Source organism: Diabrotica undecimpunctata, chromosome 5 (genome assembly GCF_040954645.1).
Source record: "Diabrotica undecimpunctata isolate CICGRU chromosome 5, icDiaUnde3, whole genome shotgun sequence".
NCBI classification, from domain to species: domain Eukaryota; kingdom Metazoa; phylum Arthropoda; class Insecta; order Coleoptera; family Chrysomelidae; genus Diabrotica; species Diabrotica undecimpunctata.
In genome coordinates, this window is record NC_092807.1 from 69,710,061 (window position 1) to 69,735,765 (window position 25,705).

General features: G+C 35.2%; 1 protein-coding gene across 4 annotated transcripts in view; it reads left to right on the plus strand.

Annotated features, from left to right (window-relative positions):
• The window catches only part of LOC140441378 (sodium/bile acid cotransporter 7-B-like), a 443,306-nt gene that overhangs the window by 17,751 nt on the left and 399,850 nt on the right, over window positions 1–25,705 (plus strand). The gene's annotated exons all lie outside the window — the stretch shown is intronic.

Sequence of the window (25,705 nt, forward strand, 5' to 3'; positions counted from 1 at the left end):
CGTGGATTTGGTGCTTTCAGTGAAAAAAGCCATTGTAATGGTTTATGATCCGTTAAAATTGTGAACTCCCTTCCAAATAGGTAGGATCTGAAGTATTTGCAACTCCATACAATCGCTAATAATTCTTTTTCAATGGTAGAATAATTGATTTCTGAGCAGTTTAAAGTTCGTGAGGCATATGAAATGGAATGTCCATCCTGTGATAAAACAGCTCCAATAGCATATTGGGATGCATCCGTCATTATTTCAAATTTTTTATTAAAATCTGAGTAGGCTAGGATTGGTTCAGATGTTAACAAATTTTTGCATATATTAAAACAATCAATGAATTCCTTTGTATGTTCAACTTTATTACCTTTCTTAAGACAAACGGTTAAGGGCTTAGTTAGTTTAGCAAATTTTTTTATAAATTTGCGATAATAGCCAAGAAGTCCAAGCAAGGATTTAATATGTTTTTGTGTTCGAGGAATTGGAAAATTTTTTATAACTAGTATTTTGTTTTTGTTGGGTTTAATGCCTTCAGGTGTAACAACATGACCAAGAAATTCAACTTCTTTTTCCAGAAATTCACATTTGTCAAGTTGAATCTTTAAACATGCTTCCCTTAATTTGAAAAATACTAATTTTAAATTTTGAATATGTTCTTGTAAACTAGTGCTAAATATTATAGTGTCGTCCATATAAACCATACATATCTTGTGTTGTAGGTCCTTTAAAATGTCATCCATTGCTCGCTGAAATTTAGATGGTGAGTTTTTGAGACCAAATGGCATTCTTAGAAATTCGTAATAACCATTGTCCACGCTAAATGCTGTCTTTTGGAACCATCTCAATTTGGTGGAACCCACTGGCCAAATCCAAAATACTAAAATATTGTGCTCTTCCTAATTTATCAAGAATTTCGGTAATATTTGGAATTGGGTATCTATCAGGAATTGTCTTTTCATTCAGTGTTCTATAGTCTATGACGAGACGATATGTTCTTTGTCCTGATGCATCTAATTTTTTATTAACAATCCATATGGGTGAGCTCCAAGGTGAGCATGACGATCTTTTTCATTTCCTGAAACATTTGAACATTTCCTGGATTTGTGATTTGTGTGATAACTTCTTTTTTATGACAATAAGGATATTCATAAGATTTAGAGTGTATAGGCAGTTCATCCGTAGTTTTTATGGTGTGCTTGACATTGGAAGTGAATGTCAGTGGACCACCTGGTTTTAAAAATATATTGGAAAATTCTTGTCATAGCTTAATTATAATTATACTTCTCTTTTCTTCTGGATTCATATGTTCTGTTCTTATTCGGGAATCTAATAGAACTCTATTTTTACTGTTTTTGTCTTTATTGCGATTTGTTTTGAAATAATTAAAGTTATATACCTCATAATTAGATTTTTCAGATGGGTATACTTCTAAAGGCTTCAGTACAGTCATTTTTAGAGTTTTATTCGTAGTATTTTCTATTTCCATTATTGCGTAACCATTTTTTGCTACTGTCGAAGCTTCAGGTGTATGAACTTTACCTAAGTTTGTTTCTTTCACGAAGATTTCTCCATTAGCGATGGTTACAGAAAGATAATAAAGCAATTCTTCTTGATGGTTTATAATAAATTCAAATTTAATGTCCATAGGTCCTCTAAATCTAATCGATATTACTACATTGTTATTAAGTAAAACCGTATTAGTAAAATCTATATTCAAGTTCATTCTCATCATGTCTTGTAATCCTAAGATTCCATCAAAATAATCGTGGAAATCATACAAGATATAATTAATGTAATAATCACTTTTAAATTCTGGAAATGCCGGTATTTCGGCTTGGTAATTATTAGTTTTGGTTACAATTGCAGTAGTTATGTCAATAGTTGACTGGTAGATGCAGTTTGGAAAATATTTTTCTACAATCATTGGTCGTAGTAGGGACCTAGCGCTACCGGTATTGACCAACAACTTTAATTTTGGATTTTCCATTTCTATATACGGTAAAGGATCATTAAAATTTATTTTCATGTTAACTGTTTCTCTCCCGAGGCAAGTATCCGAAAATGTGGGTCTACCTTAGGTTCATTTTGTTGTACTTCCTGAGAGAAATTTTCAAAATATTCTTCTTCCCTTTCTTTTAGTTCATGATTTCCATTTTGATAATTATTTGAGTATAATTCTTCAACTATCAATTCTGAGTTTTGACCGTTATTAGTAAAGAAATTTCTTCTATTATTATTAAATCTATTTGACTTTGGTCGGGCATTTGGATTAACTGTATTTCTGGTTTTTACTGACATTGGTTGGGGTTTACGTAATCTATTACTAGGAATTCGATTAGGTCTGACATTGCTTTGTGCTCTAACAGCTTGAGCATTTGTGGAAAGATTTTGAGATGATTGGGGCTGTGATCTTACGTTGATTGGTTGACTAGGAAATGTGGGTCCAGAGTTAAATAAATTGGGATTTTGATGACCTGTATTTTGGTTAAAATTGAGGCCATTTTGATTTTGATTCATGTAGGACGGATTTGTTTGATACTGACGATTGAAGTTAGGATTCGTATTTACATATTGATTATGCGGCCGGGTTTGATTGTCTGATCGATAAAAAGAATTTTGGGATTTAAAATTATATTTATTTCTTGAAAAACTGTTACTGGATTGTCCATATAAACGTTCAAAATTATACAATTCATCTACATATGCTATAGCATCTTCAAAAGAACTTGGTTTTTTCAAATGCATATTGCTTTTAAGAGAACGTGTACAACCTGTAATAAAAGTATTAAGCGCAATTTTATCGCAATGGTTAATTTGGCACATCAGTCTGCTGTAGATTTGTTTCATTGCTTATTCTTTGAGTCACGTTGCTTTTAAGAAGCTGGATTCGTGTTCCAAAGTCGTGGAGAGATTAGTTTTTAAACGGTTTTGTCCTCGTTAATTCCTGGATTAAGCAGTCCAGATCACGTCTGCGAAACATTGTTCTAATGCCCTTTTTAATATCATCCCAGGATGACAGTTCCATCCGATTTCCTACTTCGGCTTTTCCAATTAATTTTTCTTGAATACATTCTAAAATATGTTGATTTAAAGCTGCATCGATATATGTAGCATATGTTTCAACTAATTGAGTACATCTTATAATAAATTGATTTAATTTATTAGAATCACCATCATAGGGTCTAATATTTGTAATTTTAGATTTAAGGAAATCCCAGTTAATACCAACTTGAGTTTGAGGCATTTAATAAATCTTCAAAATCAATCACTCATAAAATTATTAAATAGCAATAAATAAAAAAAATAGTGAAATAAATTACTGGATTCGCAGTTGAAAATTTAAAAAATCTATTCTCACTAAATAAAAGGAAGGACAGGCAAAAGGAACTTTTGGCACTTACAGTTTAATTTGGAGCACCTCGTTCTTTTTTCTGTCTTCTGTTGTCTCAGGAACGCTGCTGTTTCTCGTGTAGAGTACCACTGAAGGGTGTAGATTCGTTGTAGATACGCGCTTCGATGGAGAAACACCAAAACCGAAAAAGTCTTTAACACTTGATGTGAAAATGTCTTTTGACGTGAAAATATACGGAAACCTAACAATAATAATTATATAAACTATTTGAGAATAAAAACAGAACTGTCTTTCCTATTAACAAAACAGATATTGATAAGTTCCTACTGCTTCGCCATCAAAAATGCAGGATCGTAACTTGTACGTGCCACAATACATCGATGTTATGTTAGGAAGTTCAATCATGTGATGCCACCAGTGTTGCCGATTGACGATAGTAGACTATAAATTACTGAAATATTTCGTTTTTACGTAAAAGCGCTTATATTTATATCCAATATGAACTAGCGGACGGGAACTAAAGTCCCCCGCAGTGGCGAAAGGGTTAACTGAGAGCTTACGGCAACCATGTTAAATGTCAGAAGTAAAATTTTACCGGGGTCATTTTTATTGTGTATGCTTCTCCACTGTGAATAAGTGAGATGTAAAATCATTCCATACAATTTTCCCTCGTAACAATATAAATTGTGCATACGGGTGCGATTTACGAACGTATAGTTGGACAAGACTTTCACAGTTGAATACTTTGAAACATCGGTAAACTTATCAACATTTCGTTGAGCTATATATTTACGTCCTTGGAAAGAATAGTAATGAGAGAAATAGTTTATTCGTCCTACATTCTATATGTACATAGGCGTCGTGTGTTATGTTTTTTGTGAATATATTTATTAGTTAGACATTATTAACTTTAAAATAGTTTTTAAGGTAAGTAAACAGACAAATAGCAGAATAATATGATTGATGTTTATCTATTTATAGCATTAAGATGGATGCCGTAGCGGGTCCAAATAATGTACAAAGAAAGCGGAAGTTTATGTCGGTAGAAGAAAAGCAGATTATCTGTAGATTGTATGAAAATTTAAAAAATACACTTCCTACAGTGGAAGCTGTAGCTCAGTGTTCATTTTTAACGGGAGTATCTCGACAATAGAACGCATAGTACGTGAAAAGAATTTTTTCGTTTTTAAGGATAAAGCGCCAACCCTCGAATCCATTAGGACAAAGGTAATCGAGAAGAGTCTCATCCTAAAATCTATATTCAATCCTATCTCATTTAACGAAAATACACCTTCTTGTGTTAATATATTTAGTCCCACATGTAAAGTAATTGCTTCCTTTTTTCCGGTGTCTTCATCCCGTGTTAGAGCGTCGGCTATGTTGCTGTCTTTTCCTTTGATATACCGGAATTCAAAATCATACTCTTGTAATAATAGAATGCCTCTATGTATTCGATTATTCACCAATCGATTCTTCATGATATGTACCAAAGTGCATGATCCATCTCGATTGTGAATTTAGCTCCCAATAGGTAAAACCTCAATTTGTTTACGCAAAATAAGACACTGGCAAACTAAAATTCTGTTAAAAAATTAATAAAAATCCTTTGTAAAAGGTATATATTTAAAAACCCAAACGGGCTGTGTTAGACAGAACGTTTTCGGAATACATTATTCCATCATCGGTGTCCTAGAAAATATGTAACCACTTAATTAAAAAGAACATGAAGTTAAAATTTTGACCAAGGTTAAAGAAAAGTGTGGTTAATACTTACTAGGAGTACATGAATGTAGCCACTAAATATATGGGTAAAAACCCGTTAACAAATAATTAGTTACATTTGTTCGACATTATATCTTATAAATACTTATGATGTTAAAGTTACCGTTGGATTAGGTAATCATTTAACCAGCTTAAAGTTTTTATCATGGTTTTTAGTTCTGAAAAGTTTTTTGTTAGGTATAATGTCCATGGGCTTTCTTGATATGGCATGCTATTAAGGGTTTCCTGTTGTATACTTCTTACATCGTTGGCGTAACTTGTTGAACCCTGGAGATTCGATTGATGGGGTTGTCTTATCGGTAGAGTAACATTCGCATTTTCTCGGAGTGGGAGGTATTTGTTCTTCAGTAGATCCTTGTGGACGGGGCAACCTTTGTAATTGGCAGGATAGTTGCCTTCGCACAGTATGCATTTCAAGTTGTTTGATCTCTTCTTCTTGGGGCACTGTTTAGTTTCATGGTCATTGATATCGTGCTCTCCCTCTCTCGTTCTATCTCTTCGTCAAACCAATATGGAAGTTTTCTTTGATTCTAAAATTTATATCGGATGGCTTCTGTATACGTTTTTATATGAGAGTAATGTTTTTTGTTATGATCAGTGTCTCTCTTTCATTTCCTTTTTTTTTCCTGTTACCTAATCCAACTAACATCATAAGTATTTATAAGATATAATGTCGAACAAATGTAACTAATTATTTGTTAACGGGTTTTTACCCATATATTTAGTGGCTACATTCATGTACTCCTAGTAAGTATTAACCACACTTTTCTTTAACCTTGGTCAAAATTTTAACTTCATGTTCTTTTTAATTAAGTGGTTACATATTTTCTAGGACACCGATGATGGAATGATGTATTCCGAAAACGTTCTGTCTAACACAGCCCGTTTGGGTTTTTTATATACCTTTTTATAAAGGATTTTATTCAAAATTTTTTAATATATGGTATACAGCCAAATACAGGAACGTAGATTCCTTGTGGAAAATTCTGTTACACTATATTTTCTCTCATGTGTTTTAGTCACTCGAGTTATAAAACATATCGGCACTTCTTGGTCGTTTTTGTATGGACGCATCAGTTCGGAGTATAAAATGTAAATTATAAATGGGGTGATATATTTTCGTTCCTTTATCGAATTCTTGTTTTAATAATTTGAAAGCTTCCTCCTTTTCTTTTTTCCAATTCCATTTTACCCCTTTCTTCAGCAATTTTATTAGAGGAATTTCCTTTTGGCTTAAATCGGGAATTAGCTTTTTAAAATAATTGATCGTGCCAAGAAAACCTTTCAATGTTTTCAAATTTGTTGGCCTTGGGTATTCATCTATGAGCTTGACTCTGTCTTCGGCTAAGCTTACTGTCTTGGTGTCCAATTTAAAACCCAAATAAATTACTTCTTTTTGAAAAAACTGGCATTTTTCAATGTTTAATTTTAATCCCGCGGTGTCCAATTCCTCCAGAATTATTTTTATGTGTTCTAAATGACTCTGTATATCTTGTGAAAAAATTAATAAATCATCGATGTAATGAACTATGAAATCTTCATGGCGATTTAAAATGGTATGTAGAGCTCGTACGAGTGCTGCACAAGCGCTCTGCAATCCAAATGGCACTACCTTAAACCGGTAGATAATACCATTAATTGAGAAAGCGGTATAAATCCTACCCTTTTCAGCTAAAGGTATCAACCAAAAACTATGCTTTAAATCAATTTTAGAAAATATGTGTGACCCTGTAATTCTTCTAAAAATGGCCTCCATGTTTAGAGGTGATTCATAGTGTGATACAGTGTGCTGGTTAATATTCCTGGCATCTAAACATAATATCAATTCTCCATTGCTTTTCTTTACTATCACAATTGGGTTAACATACGGTGAGTCACATCTTTCAATGATTTGATCTTCCAACATTTTATTAATTTCTTCTTTCATCTCTTGCCGATACTTATATGGAATCGGGTACGTCTTCGATGGAAAATTTCCCAAGTTTTTAACCTCAAATGAATGTTCGTACTTTTTAGCCACTGTGTTTTCCTCATTTATTAAAGTTTCATAGTCTCTTAACATCAAACGCAATTCATTTTCTTTTCCTTCTCCACATATCAATTTTCTGTCTTTTTCCTCAGATTCTTCACACATGTTTACCGTGCGTTCTGCATCCTCATTTTCATATACCTCCTCTTCCAATACCACTGTTTCAATTATGTCCTTTTTGTTTTCATTTGTTAACTTTATTTCTTCTTCCTCTTTTGGGCTCATCTCTTCTGTTAAGGAATCCCAAACTTCATTTTCTTTTGTTACTAATATTCTGTCTTCTTCTTCCCCTGAGCTCATCTCTTCTTTTAAGTAATCCCAGGTATTAACTCCTTTTATCTTTTTCTGACTTTTTCTCCTTTTTCTTCTTTGTCCTTGCTTCGTTACCAAATTAATTTCCGCTGTTTGTTCTCTATCTGATTCGTCCGTATTTTGTTTCTCATGTTCCTTGTTCTGTTCTTCTTTTTCTTCTGTTAGTTTCATCGTATTGTTTTTGATATGTTCGTTTATTTGCGCCCACTAAATTCACCCTCGGTATTTTCTAAATTAAATTTGTTAAATTAACTTCTTCTATTACTTTTCTGTTGACCAGTGTTATTTCCGAGCCAGTGTCTATCATAATTTTGATTGGTTTCTCGTTGATAAAACCATCCACAAATTTTAAATTAACTCCATTTCTCTTTTCATTGTTTCCTGCCAATTTAATAAACTCCTTGGGGCGACAAAAGATTCCTGTTTGGTTTTTTCTTTTTAGTGAGCGCCTTCGTGAAAACACGCCTGTTGTTCTTCTGTGCTTTTTTTGACCGTCTCTTTGTCTCTCATCTTCATATTCCTCTATTTATTTCTCTTCTGTTTTCTTTTGGTCTATCAGCCCAGTATCGGTTTCCGCGAGGTTCCTGTTCATTTCGTCGATTATTATATCTGCTTTCTTGATATGTGCGGTTGTTGTTTCTGTTCTGATTTTCTCGATACCTGTCCTCGTTCCATTGCCTATTTTTGAGGTCATAGTTTTCTCTTCCGTTTTGTCTTCTTTCGTCTTCCCTCCTTGGCATAAATTCTCCTTTTGTATAATCCCTCCTAAATTTTTGTGCTTGTATATGTAATCGAGCAGAAGGTACTGGGTTTTTTCTCTGGTGGTGGAAATACTAATTTCAGGGCTTTCTTGTGTAGTTTTTGATTTTATTAATTGTTTGTTTGTTCTGACTACCAAAAGGCATTTGATTGTGTGAAGTGGGAAGTTCTCTGGACAGTTCTTCATGAGATGGGAGTTCCAGATCATTTGGCAATATTAATTAAAAACTTATACGAAGATAACTCAGTTAAAATAAGAATTGAAAACCAGCAATCTGATACCTTCAAAACCAGCAGAGGTGTACGACAAGGGTGCATACTATCTCCAGACCTGTTCAATTTATATGGAGAATACATAATGAGGAACGCACTCGATGGATGGAGAGGCGGCATCTCCATTGCAGGAAAAAAGATCTCAAACTTAAGATTCGCAGACAATACAACACTGATAGCAACATCTGAAGAGGAGATGTCGAGACTGATAAAGAGAGTAGAAACCGAAAGCAACAAGTGTGGGCTCAAGATTAATAATCAGAAAACAAAAATCATGATTGTGGACCATGCGAATATCCTCCAAACAACAGGCGCCCTAAATCAATTCGAGAAAGTAGACGAGTTCACGTATCTAGGATCTTCCTTAAGCAATGCAGCCTCCTCCCATACGGAAATTCGCAGAAGAATAGGGATGGCCAAGAACGCGATCAGTCGACTGTCAAAAATATGGAAGGACCGCTCTTTATCCAAAAAACTCAAAATGAGACTGGTACGGACACTCATTTTTTCAATCTTCAGTTACGGTGCCGAAACATGGACAATAAAATCAGAGGATAGGAAAAGGATTGACGCATTCGAAATGTGGTGCTGGAGTCGAATGCTACGCGTTGTTTCTCTGATCCATTTTTGTTTTTATTTTAGAAAATCTCCTAACCTTTTTGTATGTTTACTTTTTAGGAAGGAAGAAACTTTCTTTCCTCCAGCAGGAAGTTTTCTCGAAGCGGCGTCCCTTTTAAATAGCTAGAGGTATTTCTTCTTGTCTTTTTTGCCCATTTGTCCAGGAGATTTATGCAAGTAACCCCTTGTTTTCATATTTTGGTAGTTACCCCAATCTCAACCCCCTTGCCATTCGCTTATCCACGACCCCAGCTCTCCAAAAACCCCCTGAGTGCCGTTCGCATCAGTAACGATTGTTTTGCTTGCCCTATCTTCGCCCCCATAGTTTCTGTCCCCTATTTCTACCCTATATTCTTACCCTGAGGTAGGCAAAATATATTTCGTTACAAACTTCAAATGAGCAAGGAGTTTTAGACTAGCCTAATCTACTGGGGGTGTAGGGTTAGTGTTATAGAGGTAGTACCTTTCATCGGAACGACCACATCGAGCGTCATAGACGGGAGATGGTTCTTGATAACTGGTCCTCATAAGACACCCAACTCTCACTTATGGCTCCACGTGCCACACCCTGGGCAACTGCATTGGTCTGCAGGCTAAACTAAGTGAGGGTAGCCAGATATGGTGAAAATAGCAACCTCTGTACCCAGAATGGGCGGTTGCAAACGGCGTCTGTTCTATAGTGGGCGGCTGAAAACTAAGCCCTGAAGCGGCATGAAGGAAGGCAACGGGATACCACCTTCATTATATTTCCCAAGACAATCACATGAATACATTCAACTCAAAATTATCCGGAGGTATAAATAGTTCCCCAATCGGATCTCCAGGGGGAGCGGTCTTGAATGTTTCAAACGTACGAGCAAATTAAAGAAAGACATTAAAGATAGGCACCTGGAATACACGCAGCTTATTTGAAGCCGGGAAGCTGGCTAACTTAACTCAAGAAATGAGCAGATTTGATCTAGATATCATTGGGATCTCAGAAACCTGGTGGCCTGGATCCGGTAAATGCACTACAGAAAGCGGAACATTCTTTTACTCAGGCAATGATGACCGCGATCATAGAAAAGGCGTCGGGATTATGATAACTAAAAGATTGGTGAGAGTTGTCACAGAGTTTGTACCATATTCCGACCGCACAGCCTTAGTAAAACTTGAAGCGAAGCCAAATAATCTCAACATGATACAGGTTTATGCACCAACTACAGACGCATCAGATGAAGTAGTGGAAAACTTTTATAGTGAAATCAAAGAACTACTTGACAAAGAAACATGATGTCAACATAATTATGGGAGATTTTAATTCCAAAATAGGGAAGGGCAGCTTTGAAGACGTAGTTGGACCCTATGGTCTTGGAACAAGGAACGAAAGGGGCGACCGACTTATACAATTTTGTCAAGAAGAAAACATGAGAGTTACCAACACATGGTTCCAACTCCACCCCCGTCGCCTTTATACTTGGAAATCTCCAGCCGATAGAGCTCAGAACATAATAAGAAATCAAATAGACTTCATTCTTATCAACGGTAGATTCAGCACAACTGTCAAAAGAGCTTGCACATACCCTGGAGCAGATGTCCCTTCTGACCACGTACTATTAGTGGCCGTCATAAAGATCGCTCTTTCATGCAAGAACAAGCCTGAAACTTAACAACAGATAGCACTGAACAAACTGAAAGACCCAATGATACAAGCAGAAATAAGCAATGAAATAAACGCACAAATTCAAATATTGACGACAAACATTGCCAAAGATCTAACACCAACATGGAATACGATTACAAGTGCTGTAACAGACATCATGAAAAACAACTTAGGGTACAAACGAAATAACAAGAGGCAAAAATGGATGACAGAAGAAATACTATTACTAATGGAAGAACGACAAAAACACAAGAATAACCAAGATGGCAGCAATATGTATGAAAACATTAACAGGCAAATAAAAGCAAAAATAAGAATAGCAAAAAATGAATGGCTTAAGCAACAATGTATAGATCTAGAACATTTTCAACGACAGCACGACGACCGTAATTTACATAAAAAGCTTAAGGAGACTGCTGGAATATACAGAAAACGAAGACCAACTACCATAGTTAATCAGGATAACCAGATAGAGCTGGGTGAAAAGGAGAAAATTATATCCAGGAGCTCTTCCATGGCGAAAGACCCATGAGTGAAGTTTATACAGACGACCAGCTGACTGGCCCTTCAATCACCAAAGAGGAGATAGAAAAGGCAATATTAAATTCAAAAAACAATAAGGCACCTGGACCAGATGAAATCCCGTCAGAAATACTCAAATTACTGGATGAAAGGGGAATTTCAGCACTACACAAAATATTTAACTTAATTTATGAAACTGGCTGCTATCCTCAACAGTGGTTACGCTCTACCTTTATTCCCCTGCCCAAGAAAATCAATGCAAAAAGATGTGAGGATCACAGACTCATTAGCCTGATGAGTCACACTTTAAAGATATTCTTAAAAATACTACATCAAAGATTATACAAAAAATGTGAATGGGACATCAGTGACTCCCAGTTCGGGTTTAGGCAAGGTTTAGGAACACGAGAAGCAATATGAAACCGCTATACTTCGGGAGTATTGAATTTTAGGAAGCGTATAGCTTACAAATTTCAGAAGCACTGGAAGAGAGGTGATGCAAAATACTAAAAATATGGCTAAGCTCAGAGAAACAAATTTAAATAGCCAAAGAGACACTAAATCTCAAGTGAGGATTCGGGCTAGCTTCAATGCACTGAATCGCGGCTTTAAAGATGAACTGATGGGACAAGAAACGAAATGAGACCTGTTAATATCAAACGTGATACAACTAAAGAAGGTCACTGGGAATAAATCTATATAAAGAGGATGGCAAGTAGAAAAGAAGAAGGGCGCCAACTTAACAATAGTTGAGATTTTGAAGTAACGAATGACTGGAGATAATCACCTGAAATACAAAATACTAAAGACTAATCTTGTCTTGCTATATTATATACTGGTTAGTAGAAACTGAAATAAAACGCAAAATACCAGTGATAAATATATTGATAGCAATATGTATATAGATATAGATATATTAACAATAGACATATAATGTAAAAACTAAATAACAAAAATTGTAGTATATTAAAAGTGAGTTTGGTCAGTACTCCTTATATCCTCTTTAAAAGAAAAAACCACTTTAAATGTATTTCCCTTCCCTAATATATCAAAATTATATAAGTTTTATTTACCCAGACCTGATTTAAGAAAAAAAACCAAAAACCCACTATTTATATTGATTGAACCCCTATATACTATCTATATAAAGAAAATATGTATCTACGTAAATCATATGCATATGAGAAGTGTACAGTAGTTTGTTACTGTGATGACAAATCCAATGGGGCTAAGAGGGTGGTCAAATCAGGCACAGATCTATTGGTATATATATATATATATATATATTGGTATAATATATATATATATATATATATATATATATATATATATATATATATATATATATATATATATATATATATATATATTAGTGATTAACCAAACAGAGGAATATTCCCAAGTGAATATTATCAAGGGAATATTCTCAAGTAACTATTTTCAAGTGACGGAATGTGGAGCAGCAGCACGCCGAAAAAAATCTTTCTTTTTTTATGTGGAACTCTTGTTAAATTGAATATTGATTTCTTTAAAAAAAATTACTTGATTATTATTATTCTCTGGGTTATATATTCTTTATTCTTGTCCTAGATTGTGTTTTTTTCCTCCAACTCCGTCACTTTAAATGTGAGAAAAACTCACCGGCGTGTCTGCTATTCGAGTTCTGACCAAACTGATCCCTCAGATCGTAAACTTGATTTCTCTTTTCCAAAGCGATCCTCGCGCTTGTGCAGACAAATTGCGTTTTAAAATCGATCGCGGGCGTATCACAAGAAATTTATTTAGGGGTTTTATTAATACAATTTTTAAACTGAATTAATATGATTAGTAGCGTAAACGCTACAAATAGTAGCAACACAGGTGCTGGTCCAAAATTGTTACGATCAGAAGAAGGATGTGTTCCTATGCTTTTTAGATTACCAAAAAGCGTTTGATCGTGTCCAACACCACAAGTTAATGCAGATCCTCAAGAAAGGCCATCTTTGATATAGACCAAAAAGACATAAGATGCATTGAAAACTTGTACTGGCATCAAACGGCACAGTTAAAAATAGACAATTCTATATCCAAACCCATACATATAAGAAGGGGCGTTCGACAGGGATGTGTGCTTTCCCCTCTTTTATTTAACATTTATTCGGAAGCCATATTTCAAGAGTCTTTGGAGGATGCAAAGATGGGAATTAAAGTGAATGGAGTATTGATCAACAACATACGATATGCTGATGATGGTGTCTTAATTTGTGACAACATAGTTGATCTTCAACAACTTGTCACTATAATCGTAGAATACAGTAAGCGAATGGGATTAGAGATTAATACCAAAAAAAAAAACAAATTTATGATCATCTCCAGAAACTTGGATGCACTTGAAAACTCCACCATAACACTGAATACTAAGTCCATTGAAAGAGTGAGTAAATTTAAATACCTAGGATCGTGGCTTTTTGAAGACTGGGCATCGGACAGGGAAGTAAAATGTCGCATTGAGCAAGCTCGACAAGCTTTCGTAAAATTCAAGAAGGTACTGACTTGTTCAGAGTTCGATCTTCAACTGAGACTAAGGTTTACTAAGTGCTACGTATGGTCAGTGCTGCTATATGGCGTAGAGGGCTGGACACTCAAAACGAGGGATATAAACAGATTTGACGCTTTCGAAATGTGGCTCTATCGCCGTATCCTAAAAATACCATGGACAGCGAAAATCACAAATATAGATGTCCTTAAAAGAATAAACCAAGAACACCAACTTTTCGAAACCATCAAGAAAAGAAAACGGCGTATCAAGGTCACATCATGCGAAATGAAAAATACCAGTTCCTCCAACTTATAATCGAGGGTAAAATTGAAGGCAAGAGAGGAATGGGACGCAAGAAAATGTCCCGGCTCTGAAACATAAAGCAATGGACAGGGATTAACGACATACAATCTCTGATACATATTGCAAGAAATAGAGAATTAATGGAAAATGTGATCGCTAACATCCATTAGTGGATTTGCATCTGAAGAAGAAGAAGAATCTACTGGCAGCTTTGCGACTAATGAAAGAACTCATTGAACCTGAATCTAGAAGACATCTCAAGGGCTGTTTACACCCCTTACTATCAATCGTGTGAACTAAAACGGTACCGAGCAAGATTTCCTTTTTGTCTCGTTTTTCTTCCCTACAAAACTAGCAGCACAATGTGATATTTCAGGCGAATTTTGTTCGACTCCCGATACCCCTGGATTATTAGTATTTTGTAATAATTGGAACGATTTCTATTATGAGTGCAACAAACTATTATGAAGGTGACTATTATATTTACTACATTTAAAGGACTTTGGACACGACTTGACAGAATGATTAGCCTGATTAAGACACCTAAAACATGAGGAAGACTCTTTACAAAATTGGTATCTTTCTTCTGGAGATTTTATCAAAAACAACGAGCATTGGTTTAGAATATGACTTTGTTTACATAAAGCATAACATATTGACGACGAATTTGACGCTAGAGCGGTTCAAAAATCGGCATGGCATCCGACAATTATCCGTCACTGGCGAAAGCCTTTCTAGTGATCAGGCAGGCAGTGAACGATGTAAGGACAAATTTCAACAAATTTTTTTTTTTGAAAACCTGTCACCCGACTAAATTTACAATGCGGGCGAAACAGGACTGTTTTACCTAGCAAAACTTTGGCTTCTAAAGTTGAGGAATCAGCCAAGGGTTACAAAAAAAGCAAGGATCGGTTAACTGCTATGGCTTGTAGCAATGCTTCTGGAAACCATAAACTTCCACTAGTCATAATTGGGAAGTCAAAAAATCACTGTGCACGTCAAAAAATCACTGTGCACTGTGCACTTTTGATACTGTAGTGCAGTGGTTCCCAACCTTTTCCCATGATCGCCCCCTTAGACAGGTTTCACCAGTTATGAATACTACAATCGCCCCCTCCCCCACCCAATTAAATTGAAACAATTAATGAATCTATACAAAAGGTAAGTATCCATATTTATTTATTTTTACATTTCGTAAAATGATAAATGGTTATATGTGTGTAAAAGAATTGTTAATGGCTTCCTTGGGCCTGGTGTCCCTCACATAATTTCTTTATGTCTGGCTCAATGTTGGTTAATAACAACCTCGAATCCCCTCTCTCTATTATGTCGAGCCTATTTCTTTGTCTGTTTTTCAATATACACATAGAACTAAAACCTTTCTCCACTAGATATGTTGTGGGGAATGCCAATAATAATAATTTGATTGCATTCCACAAGATTGGATACACTTGTTTTATCCGCGGCCAAAATATTTCGTACCACACTCCCAAAACAAACTTTGAATTTCAACATCATGTCTCAAATCAATCAAGTTTTCTTGAAGAGAAGGACATACCGTTGAAACTTCCACGCTGAAAGGATTGATAAACCAGGTTGGCACTTTCAGACTAGTCAAATCTTGGAATGGGGACTGCAGATCTTCTTTCAGTGTTTGAAGGTGAAGGCAGTATGTTTCAAGATCCTCAGAATCAACACAAGAACATTTCAAGTTGGGGAATTTGGTCAGATCCCTTCTCTGCATATTTTCTTCAAAAATAGATAGTTTGTCAATGAATGCTCCGACTACTCCCTTCGCTTTGGCCATATTTATGTTCTTCCCCTGTAGTTGCAGGTTCATTTCATTTAATTTTTGAAAAATATCTGATAAGTAAGCGATGTCATTTCGCTTCTCTTGTAGTTCTGTACTCAGTGTGGGGTCAGTAGTATTAAGAAATTCAATAACAGTATCCATTAGGCTGAAGAACCGCCTTAAGCAATTGCCTTTAGAAAGCCAGCGGACTTCCATATGTAGTAGCAATGTATTAAATATCTCATCATTTTTTTCACAAAGTGTACGAAATATTTGATCATTCTTTGGTTATTCATTTTATTTACCGCATCTATGACAAGTGGAAGAGAATCGTGCAACCTCCCACTCAAATTCTTGGCAGCCAAATGCTCTCTGTGAATGACGCAGTAAACACACAAAATTCCAGGTACTGCTTGTTTCAGATGTGCAATAAATCCCCGATGGCGTCCTGTCATTACTTCTGCACCGTCAGTAGCAGAGGCGATCATATTTAATAAGGGAATCTCTTTTTCCTCAAAAAATCTATTAACGACCTCAAATATGGAAGATCCTTTTGTATCAGTAATCAGACTTCTAACAAACAGCATTTCCTTGACCATTTCTCCATTGTCGTCAATGAATCGGACATATGACAGCAGCAAAGCTGTACTGTCACTCAGGGTACTCTCGTCAAGTTGCACAGTAAACTCTCTGCTTTTCAATTTGTTGCAGAGAACGTCTTCGACATTCGCCCCATTTCATCAATCCTTCTGGAGACAGTATTATTGCTGAGAGGAACTGTATCTGTTACTTGGCCGGCCTGACTGGGTCCCAACATAGTATCAACTATCTCTTTGACAGCTGGGAGGATGAGTTATTCTCCAATTGTGTGCGGCTTGGCACTTTTTGACTCACTGAACACAATGACTGTCAGTTGAAACAAAACAACTTTATATACCACAATACAAAACTCTGGAACGAAAGACTCCGCATTTGAAGCGACGACAACCTCGGCCGTTCGCATTTTGTTCGAGTCAGATCGGCAGGAGCGGTACATACTTCTCATAGTTCTTATCCCACTTCTCTCTCTTTCTCTTTTGTGCGGATGATCGCACAATACGAAAGCTCGATCAAAGGAAAATGCAGAATTCGTTATAATGTATAATTATAACGATAATGTATAGAATTAAATTGTATTATGATTCATAGCTCTCTGTGACTAGACGAGATGTTTGTGTTATTATTACTTGCATTGGTATACATATATTTACTTTTTATTATCCTATGGATATCCGATCGAAAGTATTGTATTTTTTTTCTCTTTTATTATTTTTCTCATTTACCCATTTCTCGTTTTCCGGATGCTAAATGCCCCCCTTATCGTCCCTTTTCTTTGTCGCCCCCCATATCGCCCCTTCGCTCTATCGCCCCCTGAATATCTCAAATCGCCCCCAGGTTGGGAATCACTGCTGTAGTGTATCAAAATCAAAAAAGTGCGTGGATGAACAGCGTTATTTTTAAACAGTGGTTTTTTGAGAATTTCGTCCTTGAAGTGAAAAAATTCCTCAAAGAAAACAAACTACCCGAAAAAGCGAGAAGATCTCATAAACGGGGATATTAAAGTTAAATTTCTCTCCCCAAATGTGACTGCAATTTTGCAACCCATGGATCAGGGTGTCTTGGAAACTGTCAAACGTGTTTATCACAGGGAACTCTTAAGTTATTGAAGAAGAAGGTGAACAGAGCCTGATTGATTTGTTAAAGCGTATAAACGTCAAAGACGTGATCTACATGCTTGTAGACGCTTGGGATCATGTTAAAAAAATCACTCTTCAAAAGTCTTGGAAAAAAGTTACCGGATCGCTTCTGGTCCCAGTTAGTCCGGTTAAACAAGGTTGTACTGTACATATAAAGTTGGGGGATGGTGTGAAACCAATATTTCACAGAGCTTATGAAATGCCATATGCATTGAAACCAAAAGTAGAGGAAGAGTTAGGTAGAATGGTCAGTATGCGTATTTTATCAAAGGTAAAGAGTAGTAAGTGTGCTAGTCCTATAGTTATTGTACCCAAAAGGAATGTAAATGAAATTAGAATTTGTGTTGATTTTAAAAAGACGTTAAATACAGCCATGGATGGAGAAAACTTACAATGGGCTATATCTCACGAACAAAAGCTGATATTGAAAAATGCTTGCAACCGTTTCTAAGATAGTAAGGGGGAACTAAAATGACATGAAAGAACTCACCCCCGTCAACCCCCTAGGCCCCACCCACCACAACCAAAAAAGTTTAAATTGCAAACCCCTACTTGTGATACATCATTGAAAAGACTATAAAAAATGCTATCCAATGGTATAAATAATAATTATACAGGGTGATCAATAATTCTGAAACTTTGGCTTAAATGGAAAATTTAATGAGGTTTTTGTTGATTATGTTGATGACCCTGTATAATTATTGTTTAATAATTATACAGGGTGTTAATATCAGCAGGCTCACTGTGACTTTTGTATTTGTAATGCTATCTCCCGGACTATTATTTTTAATCATAAGTGCCCTTCAGAATTTTTGTTTGTTAAATAAAAACTTAATTTGCCGTTTTTGCAAAACAAGATGAAAACAACTGTTTTTTGGGTTTTGTCAGATTCAATAATTTTTGGTTTATTTGAGAATTTCAATGACATCTATATTTAAGAAAGGAGATAGAAAACGATGCGAAAACTACAGAGAAATAAGCGTAATATCATCAATAGGAAGATTATATGGGAAGATACTGCGAGAAAAGATAGAGCAAACGGTAAAAGGCAAAATCGGGGAGGATCAGGCAGGCTTCACGGCAGGAAGATCATGCATAGACCACATATACACACTGGAACAACTGTTGGAAAAGAAAAAATTAAAAAATAGAGATAAACATTTGGCATTTGTGGACCTGAGAAAGGCGTATGACTCTGTACCAAGGTCAGAACTATGGGAGGAAATGTACAAATTAGAAATACACCCGGAACTCATTGAAGCTACAAAAGCTCTGTATAAAGAAAATAAAGTGTCCATTAAAATGGGAACAAGAATCATAGGAGACTTTACCACAACAAAAGGGCTCCTGCAGGGTTATTACACATCTCCAACCCTATTCAAAATATACTTAGAGAAAGCCTTGACTACGTGGAAAAGAAAATGCGAAGGCATGGGAGTACCGGTACGGAGCGAATACCTATATACGTTAAGCTTTGCAGCCGATCAAGTAGTGATTTCACAAGACCAAGACGACCTCAGCTACACTCGCGAAAACGAAGTACCTATCTACAAGTGAAGAAGACATAGAAGATCTATAGATTGATGACAACGTAACAATCAAAGGAAAGGATAAATTCAAATACTTGGGGTTTATAATCACGAAAAAGGCAACAACAGAGGAACACAAAGATTAGGACAAACAAGAACAGCAATCCGACAACTTAACTCAGTATGGTGGGATAGACATCTAAATATGGAGACAAAAACACAGATTTATAAAAAATTAGTGCGAAGTAATATGACATACGGGGCTGAAAATTGGATCATAAACAACAAAAACAGCAGTAAGATAGTAGCAACAGATATGGAATGCCTGCGAAGATGCTGCAGAGTAACAAGAATGGATAGGAGAAGTAATGACGAAATAAAGCAAAGAACATCAATAGAAACAGACATACTAACATATATAGAACAAAAAAGACTAAAGTGGTATGGACATGTAAGAAGAACTAGCGACAGCATATGGATAAAGAGAATAACCGAATGGAGCCCCATAGGAAGGAGGAAAAGAGAAGTAGACGACGCCATGAGTAAGAGAGGCCTAAACGATGGAGAATGGGACAACAGAGAGAGATGGAAACACTTGAGCGAGGGAAGGCAGTGAATACTGTAGAATCCCTAAATATATACATGAGAATTTTAAATGTCATTAGTTTTCATCATTTGTACGATCGGTACTGTCATTCTGCTGTAGTTGCCACGATGGTATACCTGAAGGCGTAGAGATCATTTTCATATTTTCCTCTCAGAACCAGTGTTATTTACGAATAGCTCAAATATTTCATGAAAGGCATCCGGACAAAAATGTAAGTCACGTGTACGTCCGCGATTTATTTGAAAAGTGTAGAGAAACGGGATCAGTGCAAAATAAAAAAAATGGATACCTCAAGATACAATGAAGAATCCCAAATTAAGGTCCTTGGAAATTTTGCAATAGAGCCTACTACATCAACATGTCAAGTATCTGCAATGACAGAACTTTCACATGAGTCGGTTAGAAAGGTGTTGAAATTACATAAGTTTCACCCGTACAAAACACAAATTCTTCAAGAACTAGGCCGACGACGAATTGAGTTTTGTGAACTCATGACTGACAGAATTCGCGTTGAACCGAGAATTTAAAAAAATATTTGTTTCACTGATGAATGTACTTTATGCTGAATGGTAATGTAAATAAACAAAACTGTCGGTACTGGAGTCATGCGAACCCGCATCGATTCAGAGAAGGTCACACTCAATATCCTGAAAAACCGAATGTTTGGGCATGAATATTAGGCGATGCTATAATTGGCCCTTTGTTCATACCAGCCAATTTAAGTGGCGACATTTATCTCGATATCCTGGAAAACACCATCGAACCTTCAATTGTGCATGAATTAGATATCCAAAGTAACGATCAAGACAACTTAGCTCTAGACGAAGATTTGCTACATTTACAACAAGATGGAGCACCTCCTCAAAATGCAGCTCCAGTTAGGCACTGGTTGGATACTAATTATCCGAACAAATGGATTGGAAGGAGAGGTCCTATTGAGTGTCCACCGAGTTCACTAGACTTATCGCCACCTGACTTTTTTCTATGGGGTTACCTCAAGTCAGTTGTTTATAAATCAACCTGCGTCACTTGGGGAATTGCGAGAAAGAATTACGCAAGCATGTCGCGCTATTAGTAGAACAGCATTTGCCAAAGTTCGTGCAGAATTTGAAAATAGGCTGTATTATTATTTACAAAACAACGTAACGGAAATTTGTAGTTCAACAAAAACCTTATTTTTTTCCATTTAAGCCAAAGTTTCACAATTATTGCTTCACCCTGTATAAATATTATTTATACCATTGCATAGCATTTTTATAGTCTTTTCAATGATGTATCACAAGTAGGGGTTTGCAATTTAAACTTTTTTGGTTGTGGTGGGTGGGGGTTGATGGGGTGAGTTCTCTTTCATACCATTTTAGTTGCTCCTTACTATCCTAGAAACGGTTTCAAGCATTTTTCGATATTAGTTTTTGTTCGTGAGATATAGCCCATTGTAAGTTTTAAAATTGACACACTATATTTTATATGCTAGTTTAGCAGGCAGTTAATATTTTTTTTGTTAGACTTAAAAGGAGCATACCAGCAACTTGAAATAGGGGAAGAATTGAAAGATTATTTTACTATTAACACCCACTTGTGGCTGTTTGGATATAACAGACTTACTTATGGCGTAAGCTCAGCCCTAGGTATTTTCCAAACCATAATGGACACAGTACTGGCCAATCTTCCAAAGACTAAATGTTATATAGACGATATTTTAATTCATGGTACAACTTTAGATGAATGTCATTTAAATGTAATTAATGTTTTAAAAAATTAGAGGAATACAACATAAAAATAAATGGTAGTAAATGTAAATTTTATAAATCAAGTTTTGAGTTTTTGGGTCATATTATAGATGCAGGTAGTCTAAATCCATCGGAAGAAAAAGTCGTTTGTATTAAAAATGCCGCAGCGCCAGAAAATGTAACGCAATTAAAATCATATTTAGGTCTTCTTAATTTCTATGGGTAATTTATCAGTATGTTGTCTACAAAGCTTAAACTATTATATGACCTATGCAAAGCAAACACGGAATTTGAATGGACTAAGGAAGCTGAACAAACTTTTCAGCAGAGTCAAAAAGTTACTAGTGGCAAATGATGTATTAATTCATTACGACCCTCGCCTTCCAATTGTTATTACTTGTGATGCTAGTGGGTATGAAGTTGGAGCAGTATTGAGCCACAAAATAGATGGTGATCTAAAACCTATAATGTTTGCATCTAGTACAATATCAACAGCTGAACAATGGTATTCTAATTGGAAAGGGCGAGTTTAGCTATAATATTTGCCTTAAGACGTTTCCATAAATATATATATGGTCGAAAGTTTGTATTGTTGACTGACCATCAACCTTTATAATTTATTTTCGGAAAGAATAAAAATATTCCAGTAGCTGCAGCATCTAGAATCACTCGATGGGCTATTATTCTATCTACTTATGGTTATGAAATACAGTATAAAAAGGGAAAGATGATTGCAAATGATGATGGTCTATCGAGGCTTCCGATGACATCAGAAACAGAAATCTCAAGTTCTCTTTATTCTTTCAGTTTAGTTAATAGTATTCCGTTACATTTTGAAGATATTATGAATGCTACTAAGACAGATTTGCTAATATTGAAAGTAATTTTACGTTATCTGGGTGGCCTGAATCGGTATCAGATGTTTCATTGAAACCTTTTGTTAAAAAGAAACATGAATTATCAGTTGAAAATCATTGTTTACTAGCAGGAAACAAAGTAGTGATCCCTAGTTCTTTGCGTAATAATATCTTATCCCTATTTCATGAATAGCATTTAGGAGTAGTACGAACAAAAATGCTAGTTAGATCTTACTGTTGGTAGCCTAAGTTAACAGATGATATTGAAAATTTTATTAGTTCTTGTAGTATTTGTCAAGAAACATAAAACTTTTCTAATTCTAGTACATTTTTGCCTTGGCCAAATGCTCCAATATTTTTTTATAGAGTCAGTATAGATTTCTTTCATAAGCATAATCACACTTTTTTAATAGTAGTAGACAATAAATCTAAATGAAGGGATGTTAAAATAATGGACAGGGGTACAAATGCTTCTGGAACAATTATTAAATTAAAAGAAGTATTTGCTGTGTTTGGGTTACCGGTTGAATTGGTTTCAGATAATGAACCACCCCTTTGTGCAAACGGTAAAAAAGGGATTGGATAAAACATTAAATTTTGGAAGAAGCGTTCTAATAACAAGACAGATGATTGCAAACCAGTTGTTAAATTTTTTGTTTACATATAGAAATACACCATCAACGGTAACAGGTATTAGTCCATCAGAGAACTTATTTAAAGTTAAGCCTAGAACGCGATTTGATTTAATTAAACCTAATAATAAAACTCGTATTGCAAAATCAAGTTCGTTCAATGGTATAAAATTATATAATAGTAACGAAATTGTATATGTAAAGAATAAATTAACTAAATTAAGGTCCAAGGGTAATATAGTACGAGTTGTAAGTGCTTCAACATATTTCGTACAAATAGGGGAAAATATAAGTTTTGTACATGCTAGTATATACTAGCATGTACAAAATATAAGATACTTATACTGAACAAAAACCGATAGTTTCCACTACTGAAAAAGTTGTAAATGATTCTGGGCGAGAACAGGTACACATATAAACCCTAATAATGTAATGTCGAGAGAAGTATCAATAATAAATAAAGCAGTAGAGAGTCCTATTAGTAATGATAAGAATGTATTCAATGATTTTAATGAAAATACTGAAAGGATCTTTGATAAAACTGAGGTCAGACTTTCTACTACTCCAAAAGTTACTGCTACTCGTTCAGGTAGAGTAATTAAAGCTCGTACCAAATTAAATTTGTAAGATTTGTTTATTTAATTATTTTTTTTTACTTTTTTAAACGGAGAAGATTGTTATGAAAGTACCTTTAGAAAAGAGGCCACTATGTTTTATGTTATGTTAGGTTTTGTGTGTCACTTGGATCTAGGGATCCCACCTTAAATTTTTACCTTTACCATGCGATCTGCGCGATGCTCCATTACGCATATTATGATTTTAAAATTTTGGCTTGTGATTTCAAGAAATAATAAATTGACAATTTATTTGAAAACTAGATTTAAGCTAGATATTTAATTAACCAATTATAATCTTTCATTTATGTAGTCTTATCGAAATTATGATTAAAATGATGACTAGCAAATCTCACAAATAAAAAACTTACAACTAATTCTTAATTTAAAAGAAACTTTTATCCTTCATATCATTCATAATATATTATCTTAATTTCCAACACCAAAATATCTTGGAGTGACTCTTGACAGAACTTTAAGTTTTAAAGAACACCTACAAAGAACGGCAGCAAAACTGAAAACGCGAAATAATATAATCCAAAAGCTATGTGGTACCACATGGGGGTCCTCAGCCTCCGTACTCAGATCTTCTGCTATCGGACTTGTATACTCGACAGCTGAATATGCTTCCCCAGTATGGCTCAATAGCAAACACACGAAGATTATTGACACCCAATTAAACCAGACAATGCGAATGATTTCAGGTACAATTAGACCAACACCCAACTATTGGCTTCCCATCCTGAGTCACATTCCACCGCCGAAACTACGAAGAAGTCACTCCCTTCTCACACAGGAAGCACAGCAAATGGCCTGTATCGATCAGAAACCGCCAGGCTTTGAACTGACCCGGAGTACATGGACAACGCTAAACAGAATAAGAACAAGAAGCGGTAGATGTGCTGACAGCTTACATAAATGGGGAAAAGCCCTTACTCCGGAGTGTGACTGTGGTGCGCAACGACAGACCGTCCGTCTCATTGTTGAAGAATGCCCCCGAAGGCGGTTCCCTGGAGTTTTTGACGAGTTCCTGAATGCGACCGAAAATGTTTTAGACTATATTAATGCATTAGATGTTCGTTTGTAATACTCCATGTAATGTTTTATATTGCTTTTTAAATATGTGTTCTTATTGTATGCCATACGATAAATAAAAAATAAATAAATCTTAATTTCCAAAATTCTTTCTTTTCTCTTTCAAAAAGCCTATTTCTTGTTTTATTTGACAAACATTGAGTACTTCTACTGGTTTTTTGTATGTTTCTTTACATTTTATTCCCACTACTAAATAGCAAAATCTTTTACAATGAAACTTTTTTAAACTTCTTTTTTAATTTAAATATTATGTTTATATGGGATTAAGCCACAATTTATTGGTTGTAATGAAAATCACATTTTTTAACTAACCAAAGTTTGACGTTTTGAAATCGTTCTCAAAATATTTATAGAAATTTTGAACAACCTAAGAAAACGGCCAAGGATGGACCAAGGTTATTTGTATTGGTTATAATTATGATGAGCATTGATCTCCTTTTTTAATCGGTAAAAGATACAGGTTAGGTTAGGAGAAACAAAAATGTCAAAGTCTTAAAATCATCTGCGCAATGGTGCATAGCGCATCTCGCATGGTAAAGGTGAAAATTTAAGGTGGGATCTCTAGATCCTTGTATCTGTGTCATGTCAATTGTGAGGGGGTCAATAAATAAGTTAGTTGAAGTTACTTATATAGTTAGTTAGTATTATATTACTATAAATATATAACAAACTACTGGGATTTTTCCTTTTAATTTTCAATTAAAACAAGTTTTCATTCAATTTTTCTTCACACTTATTTCAATTGTGTTAACTGTATTAACAAATATGGAAATACGTGCTTGGCGGAGGAAGGCGATGGATAGGGACGACTGGAGAAAAATTCTTGGGGAGGCTTGGACCCACACAGGGTTGTAAAGCCAAAATGATGATGATGATAACTGTAGTAACATTTTTTATTGTGTTAAATCAAAACTAAATGAACATATTAAAATGAATAATATGGTTTCTTTCATTTTATCTTTAACTTTACCGAAGTAATTGTTAAGTTCTAATTTACAACGCATAATAAATAATA